The 7,973-nt window shown below is 45.4% G+C and overlaps 1 pseudogene; it reads left to right on the forward strand.

Moving 5' to 3' along the window:
* The first annotated feature begins 5,748 nt into the window (after positions 1–5,748).
* LOC121835978 lies at positions 5,749–6,222 on the forward strand (annotated as a pseudogene).
* Positions 6,223–7,973: the final 1,751 nt, after the last annotated feature.

A 7,973-nucleotide genomic window follows, 5' to 3' on the forward strand; every position in this document is an offset into this window, starting at 1 on the left:
TACCCAAAAATGTTCCTTGAGGTTTCGGTATTGTGATGGAGCGCGACGTATATCTTGAGGAAACGGAGGGCTTCTCAAATCGCCTTTGGCCGGTGCAGAACCCGCCGTTCCGCTTCTGCTACCGAAGACCATTCGAGGCGCTCGTCTCGCATAGTTTGAGTACCGACGTCTCGCGGGACAGGTCGCCTTTTTTTGTCTGCAGGCGCTCCTTCCGATATCGTAAAAACGCGTAAATGAGGAGCGCATCGCAAGTGGAACCAACGAACCGAGAGCCGACCGAGGCGAGCACACGACAAGTTCAGCGGTTCAGAGCCATTAGGCCTACTGGGTAACTGGAGTCGTGAGTAGGTTAAACAATTAGGAACGTAAAGTGCGTGCGAAATACGCGTTAAAGAAATTATTTTCGTAATTAAAACGATGTAAAAATTGTTTCCGTAATATATGCCTTCTTTTTTTAAAACAATCCCGTAATATGTGTCGAGCGCTGCCATCGAGAGTACGCTTTGCAAGCCGTAAATGGGTTTGGGGAACTCTGTTTACCCGAAATGGCATTTAGGTTAAATGCCATTTGAGTTGCCGTGTGGCAGTGCCTAAATGACATTTACACTGAATGTCATTTGGTGTAAATGCCATTTTAGCTGCCGTCTGACAGGGGTATTAGAATAGTTATGCCTACTCCAAAATCAGCCTAGAGCTCTCTGTTCTACTTCGGTAAATGATCAACTGACATATCTTTCTTCCGTTACTTAAAGGGATTGTCCGGTCAAATTTTGTATTCGAGAAAACAATTGAACATCATTGTTATTGCCTCGAGACGCATCGTACGTGCAATATCTGAATTTTATATGGCCCTCTGCGTGAGTAATTGAATTTATACTGCTCCAATCGCACTCTAGCGTAAACGCGGTTTTTGTTGGCAACATTGGAGCTCTGACGTCACAAAACACAAAGCGAGCATTTTTGTCTCGTCGATTGCCTGTGAGTGAACGCCTCAGCGTGCTTCGTTTTTGTTGTTGTGCTCGACTTGTTTCGTGGTTGGGTGAGATTTTTGTTGCGCGGTTGGGTGCCATATCCACCGGGCAGCACATGCGAGCCAAGATATGACGTTCCGCACTTTTCCGCGAGACGTGCAGTGACGAGCAAAGTGGATCGTCGTCGTGCGTAGGGACTGGGTTCCCGTCAAGACCGAGATCTCGCTTATGCAGATCTCACAGAAGAAAGCTACGAGCTGAGCTCTAAGCGGACAGAAGGGTTGTAAGCTGAGGCGTGATGCTGGTGACAACGATATTGAACTACGTCCACCCACTGCTCGCCCAGATCGGGCCAGTTAATTTGGGTCTGTTCGATTCCCCTGAACTGGCTGAACTAGTTCAGCGTCCGTGCAGAGGCAGACGACAAGAGCAGACGGCGATAGCAGACGACACTCCTCGTCCGCCTCTGCTCGCGGTACCATTTTTCGCAGCTCTTGCTCAAATGTGCAATGTTTAACAATAACGCCGATACGGAGGTTGCATTTCCTCTCATTTATGATAATAACGTACCCGCGGTGGATGCGGAATTGAGATCATAGCCGAGGGTAGGAATTTGCTTGATTATGATATTTTGAAAGTGTTTTGGGCACCTGCTCGCGTAGGCAATTGGCTCCCTGTGGTGAGTGTTGAAATATTGGCTCAAGTAAATTGTTTCTTTTTGATGCTATGCGGAGATCCACAGTGTTGATATTCTTACTTACAGACACAGGAAAGGTATTGCCCTCATGATAGTCCCCGCCTTCAGATTGCTCTTGGATGCATACTGAAGATCCGGTACATTTCAGAGGTATGGATTTAGTGCGTTGACACTCGCATGTCCCCGTAGCTGAGCATAATACTGCATGCTTTGTCCGCTGGTATCTGTGGACGCCCGCTAACGGGCCTGGGCAAAACGCCGAGAATCGCCATTTTTGCCGATTCTCGCTTCAACTTGACGCCGAAGTTACGGTCGATAACAAGACGCTACCGTCAGGCCTTCCTCTTCGAGGTGACCGGTATGCCGACCGCGCGCTGCCGCCAGCGACTCCCGATGTAAAATCATCCTGGTGCCGCGAACCTATCGTCGAAATGCAAACATTTTCTTTGAGGGGCTTTTTGCCACTACCAGAACTTCCTGGCCGAATCGAACAGACCTTGATTATGCAGCGAAACCGAAACCAACATCTAGGCCATCTCGAAATGATACCAGAACTTGTATTTAGCACGCGTGCAGCCCGATATCTGTTTGACCCGCGTGTGAAAATGGAGCGTGACTACGATTCACCAAGCTCGTCCAAGTCAAGTGACGACATGCATTTGAACGGTTCGCCGTTTGCCTTCGGCAAGCGGACATCGCCTCTGGGGGAACGACCCGCAGCATCATCACCGATCCAGTGGATCCGCCGAAATATGTGCCCAGATGCCGCTTCGTGTACCTAGCTGTGCCACTTGAGAGGTGAAATCTGCATCCTTTGCTTTGCAAGCGCGCCCTAGTTCGATCGGCATCCGTCGCAGTTGTGTTTGCGCGAAACAGCATACGTTTGCTCGAAGCTTATGGCTGTCTGCGAGTAATATCCTGCTAACAGGCGGGACTTTTTCTGCACGTGCTTGGGAACTGCATTAAAAGAACCGTGTTTCAGTAGGGTACTGCCTAGGAGACTATTTAATTCGAAACAAAATACAAGGCACCCGTCGACCAACGCTTGTTATCCCCACCATCCGACAAACCTTTGTGTTTTGTGACGTCACGCAGCACCTACGGATGTCAGCCATTGACAATGGCGAAATTTGGGGTGCAGTTTCGTACATAGGCTCATGAAAGGTTTAATTAATAACGGGAGATCATATACCAAAATAAAAATGGCGTTTGTCTATATGAAGGCTCCCTCGATGTAACGAGCGCAACAGCTTAAGTACTTCCGGTTTCGACCGGACAATCCCTTTAAATAGCAGTTGAGTCAGCCGGCAGTACTACCCTCAACTACTGCGTGAATGGCGGCAGGAGAGCACGTTTTTATTTATTATTTCAGACATCTACTCATGGTCGCTAAAGGCCTACACCAGTACGAACTTTGTATAGTAAAAAAGGTACAGCCACCGGATTCACTTTTCTCCGGAGAGACCGGCCAGTCCGACACAGTTTTCCCTTTTTTTTTTATTTGCACGCAGATGACAGCGCAATTGGACTCTGTTTTAGTCGGATGCAACCTGAGAACAATCTTTTAGCTCCACCCACAAGCGCATTGCTCCCATCTGAAGTGCCTCCGCCATCGAGAAAGTAGAGAGAGAATAGATCTTTAATAAAACAAAACGTTCAAAGTGGAGATTTTAGCAGCTGCAGAACCAGCGCCGGCTACTCCAGACCATTGATTGAAATTACAAGCAGCATATAAATTTTACAAAAAAAAAAAAAGATTATGTACATACATGTATACATATACATACATACATATACATATATACACATATATACATATATATATACACATACACGTATACATACACGTACACGCACATACATGCATATATATATGCAATAAAATAATCATTTACATATTTACAATATCGAAAACCCGACGTCACAGTACGTCCGACCATCCCTGGTGGGAGGCACCGTCCTTGGACTAAGCAACCGTCCTCACTATGAGGAGGTATCCACCTTGTCCTCGGACCGGCAGCCTCTAGAACGGTGTCTTGTCCCTTCCAAAAATAGGCCGCAGCACAGTGATGGCATGCCAGGAGCGTACACTATATGAAATTTGTTGTTGTCAATAGTTCTCACTTAATTTTGTGTCCTCCAGATAATCTACAAGATACCCGATCACAGTTTGTTGGGTCCTTCGTGTGTTCCATGGACCAAGGAGTGTTGTGAGGGACAATGGGCGGTTATCGATAGTAGACATTTGTTCTCGAAGATGGTCTCGTTCATCTGTGTACCTTCGGCAGTTGATTAGTACGTGTTCTGCGTCGTCTATTTCGTCACATGTGGTGCACAAAGGGGAGGTAACTTGTCGTATTCGATGTAGGAAGTGTTGTCCAAAAGGAACACCTAATCGAAGTCTGTGTATCAATGTTTCAGAAGCTCTTGAAATGTGTCTTGGCATCCAAAATTTTAGGTTAGGGTCAATCCGTTCGAGGTGGGAGTTTTGAGGAGCGTCTTTATAACAAGTAGCCTCGGATCTTTTCCTTGATGTCCTTCTGAGCAGGTTTAATGTGTCTCCTTTCGTGAAAGTAATTGCAGTCTTGGTATTTATATTGTGGGCATTTTTGGCTGCCCGATCGGCCGCTTCATTTCCTTGAATGCCACAATGTGCAGGGATCCATTGAAAATTAATTTTATGTCCAGTTTCAATAGCTCTCGAGAGGTGGAAACAAAATGGCAATAGATGAACTTGTTGGTGATATGTATTTTATCATGTTCAGTGCGCTCATTGAATCCGTGTAGAGAGTCCAACTGGTAATACTTGTTTTCTGAGTAAAGTAGAGAACCGCTTGCAAAATAGCAAACAGTTCTGTGTTAGTTGAGCTTGTCTTGTGTGAAAGTAAGAAGCTTTTTTCTATATTTAAAGATGGAATCATAAATGCTGCTGTAGATGATAAATCGCTTGTTGACCCATCCGTGTACACCGCAGTAACGTCATCCGGGGCTTCAGAAAGCATTGAAAGTGTCATTTGCTTCAGCGTGGTTTGGTTTAAAGTCGATTTTTTCACAACTCCAGGTACTGATGTAGAAATATTTGCAGAGTAAAATGTCCAAAGCGCAGCTGGAGGTTCAAATGGGAGTGCGAAGTTTGCGGGAATTATATCTGCATTAGCCATTATTACCTTATGTACACTGGAAAATGTCCTACGGCGGATAGTTGCAACGAGTGGGTGATCATGATGTCGTGTAAGAAGGCGAATGAAATGTCGGAGAGTTTCCCGTTCACGTAGAATCGGTATTGTGAGGGCGTGAGCTTCTGCAACCACCAAGGAGCTTGCTGCGGCTCTTGGTACTCCCAAGCAGATTCTGAGGCTGCGGGCTATTAGATGTTTGAGTCGCGCTTCAAGAGTCCGGGAGAGCCCACATAATGCTGGAAGTGAATACGAAAGGGACTGTGTAACGAGTGCTCCGTGGAGAGTTAAAAGTGCTTTCGAAGAGCCACCCCATCTGGTTCCAGAGCAGCAGCGTAAGATATTGATGTATGGCGCAATTTTTCTTACTAAATATTTTACATGAGCTGTCCAAGACAGGTTCCGGTCAATGTACACCCCTAGGAAACGATGAGCCTTCACCAAAGGCAAAGGTTTCCCTCCAAGCGTGAGTTCAAGGTTATTGAGTCTTCGTCGTGTAAATGGAAGGACCGCAGATTTCTCAGTAGAAATCGACATACCTCGTTCAATGAGAAATTGTTCAATTATTAAAAGTGAAGTTTGGAGACGAGTCTGAATTGCACTGGGATTAGCATCTGATGACCAAATAGATATGTCATCAGCATACATGGAAATTGATACATTATCTGGTAATAGACCAGGAAGTTCTGTCAATACAAGGTTAAATAATGTGGGACTTAATACGCTTCCTTGAGGAACTCCTTGTGAAACATAGTGCTTTGATGTAAAACCATTGGGCGTCCCTGCGTACACCGATCGATCATGGAGGAAATCACTCATCCAGTTCACTAGGTGGTCACCTACTTCTAGTCGCTGAAGCTGTTCGATAACATGGCAGTGGCTAACAGTGTCAAATGCCCGCTGAATGTCTAGAAACACTGCTACTGTGATTTTGTGAATGCTGCGTTCGTGTTCTACACAGGTCACGAGATCGAGTACAGAATCCATAGCTGACATATTCCGCCTAAAACCGGTCATTTGGAACGGCAATATTCCACTGGAATCTAACCACCAATTTAGTCGCTGTAAGACCATATGTTCCATCGTCTTCATCAGCACGCTGGTGAGGCTCACTGGACAAAAAGATGAGATGCTTAGAGGGGATTTTCCAGGTTTTAAAACAGGCACTAAAATTGCTTCTTTCCAGACAAGGGGTATACAACCACTAGCCCAGCATTGGTTATACATATCCAGTAAAAAGGACATTGCGTGCTTCCCAATATTCGTTAGTGCAGCCGGAGTGATACCATCTGGTCCTGGGGCACTTTTTCGCCTGAGCTTTCTCAATGCCCATTTCAGTTCAATTTTGTTAAATGGCAGATTCATGATATGGTTGTAAGCTGTTGATAGCCGCGGGGATGGGGTTTTCTGATCCGTGTTTGCTATGGCTGTAGAAACGTGTTGCGTCACTGCTCTGCAAAATTCTTCGGCTATATTCATATCGCTAACACCTCGATGAAGTGCCAGCGCGCGCAATGGTTGGCGTTGTAACACCGGCGATTTTAATGAGCGAACTATGCGCCATGCTTGTATTTTTGGGGTGTTCGGTAATATTGAATCCCAAAGACTCTTCCATCGGCGTTTTCCCAAATATTCGAGCTCGTGTTTTGTTTTCGTCTGAATTCGTCGGGCTTTCATTTGATCTTCAAGTATTCCGCTCCTTCGAGCTTTTCGTTCCGCCTGTCGGCGTTGAGCACGCAATTTCTGGTACTCAGGATCTACCCCTAGATGTCCTTGAGGGACTTTTAACGTTTGTGATGATTTCTCAAGGTTAATTTTTATCCCAGAAACGAAATCATCTAGTGTCTTCAAATTTGTCATTGAGTCAGCGTTCAGTGCACGAAACTTGGACCAGTCAGTTAAAACTGTATGTCTATGTTTCACAAATGGATGTAATTTTGTGTGACTTATATAGATAGGTAGATGATCGCTTCCCCTGGTGTCGCAGTCGGTATACCAATTGGCCTGAGCTACCAAGCCTGCAGAGCAGATGGTCAAGTCTAAACAACTAGTGTATCCGTCTCCTTTAAGGAATGTCGGAGATCCGTCGTTTAGAACGCAAAGGTTGTTTGAAATGAGTATTGAGTCTAACATTGATCCTCTCTTTGATGTATGAGAGCTGCCCCAGGTTGGACTATGTGCATTGAAGTCTCCACACAGTATGTAAGGTGCATCCAAAGAAGCAATGAGACCTTCTAGACGTTGTAAGTCTGTTGTGCTTCCTGGTGGTATATATACGCAAACAATATTAAGTACCAGGCCACGAATGCGTACCTTACAAGCAACAAATTCTCCAGAACTATCAATGTCACTCACAATTTCTACTGATGAAAGATCGGATCTTATACCTAACATTACTCTTGAGGAACGGAGCTGAGCGTTTGAGGGATATAGCACGTAATCAGGCAGGCGAAATTGTTCGGATACGTGGCCTTCACAGATAGCTAAAACCGAGAATTTGTAGCGACTGACAAAATCCTTGAAATCGCTGCGTTTTGGCATTAGGTGACGTGCATTCCATTGTAATTAAAAGGAAGTGGCGTATACCTCAGTTAGATGAGTCATTGAATGCCGTTGAGAAGTGGTTCCATGGCCAACAGAGCTTTGATGGATGATTTGGAACCGATTTTCGGGTATTCTTTGATAATTTCTTTTATGACTTCCATCATGAGAGGTAGGAATATGTGAAGGGTGCCTTTTGCACTGCTTTCTTGATCTGGATGGGCAGACTCAGTGTGATGCGCGGTTTTAGAACTAGTACGGCGTCGATTATCCACATGGGAAGGTACTTCCTCTTCGGTATCTGCAGTTGCATTTGGGTTTGGTGGTATGACGTGGGAACTTCCTTGTCTTGTCTTGTGATCTGTTAGTGTTGTGTTGCTGCCGCTTGGAATTCCTTGCAGAACGTCGGAAAAGGTAGGCCGTGATGTTTTATTTTGCGTGGTCATTTTGTCACTTGCCTTGATAACATCCGGATTAGGAGCTGGAGCTTTCCGTGAAGTAGGTTTGCCATAAAAAAGCTCATTTTTCTTAGCAGCATGCGCCGCCTGTTTTCGTATACAGCCTGCATAGGTTGATACATGGCGCGAG

The sequence above is a fragment of the Ixodes scapularis genome, unplaced genomic scaffold (assembly GCF_016920785.2).
Source record: "Ixodes scapularis isolate PalLabHiFi unplaced genomic scaffold, ASM1692078v2 PGA_scaffold1__304_contigs__length_218370807, whole genome shotgun sequence".
NCBI lineage: Eukaryota > Metazoa > Arthropoda > Arachnida > Ixodida > Ixodidae > Ixodes > Ixodes scapularis.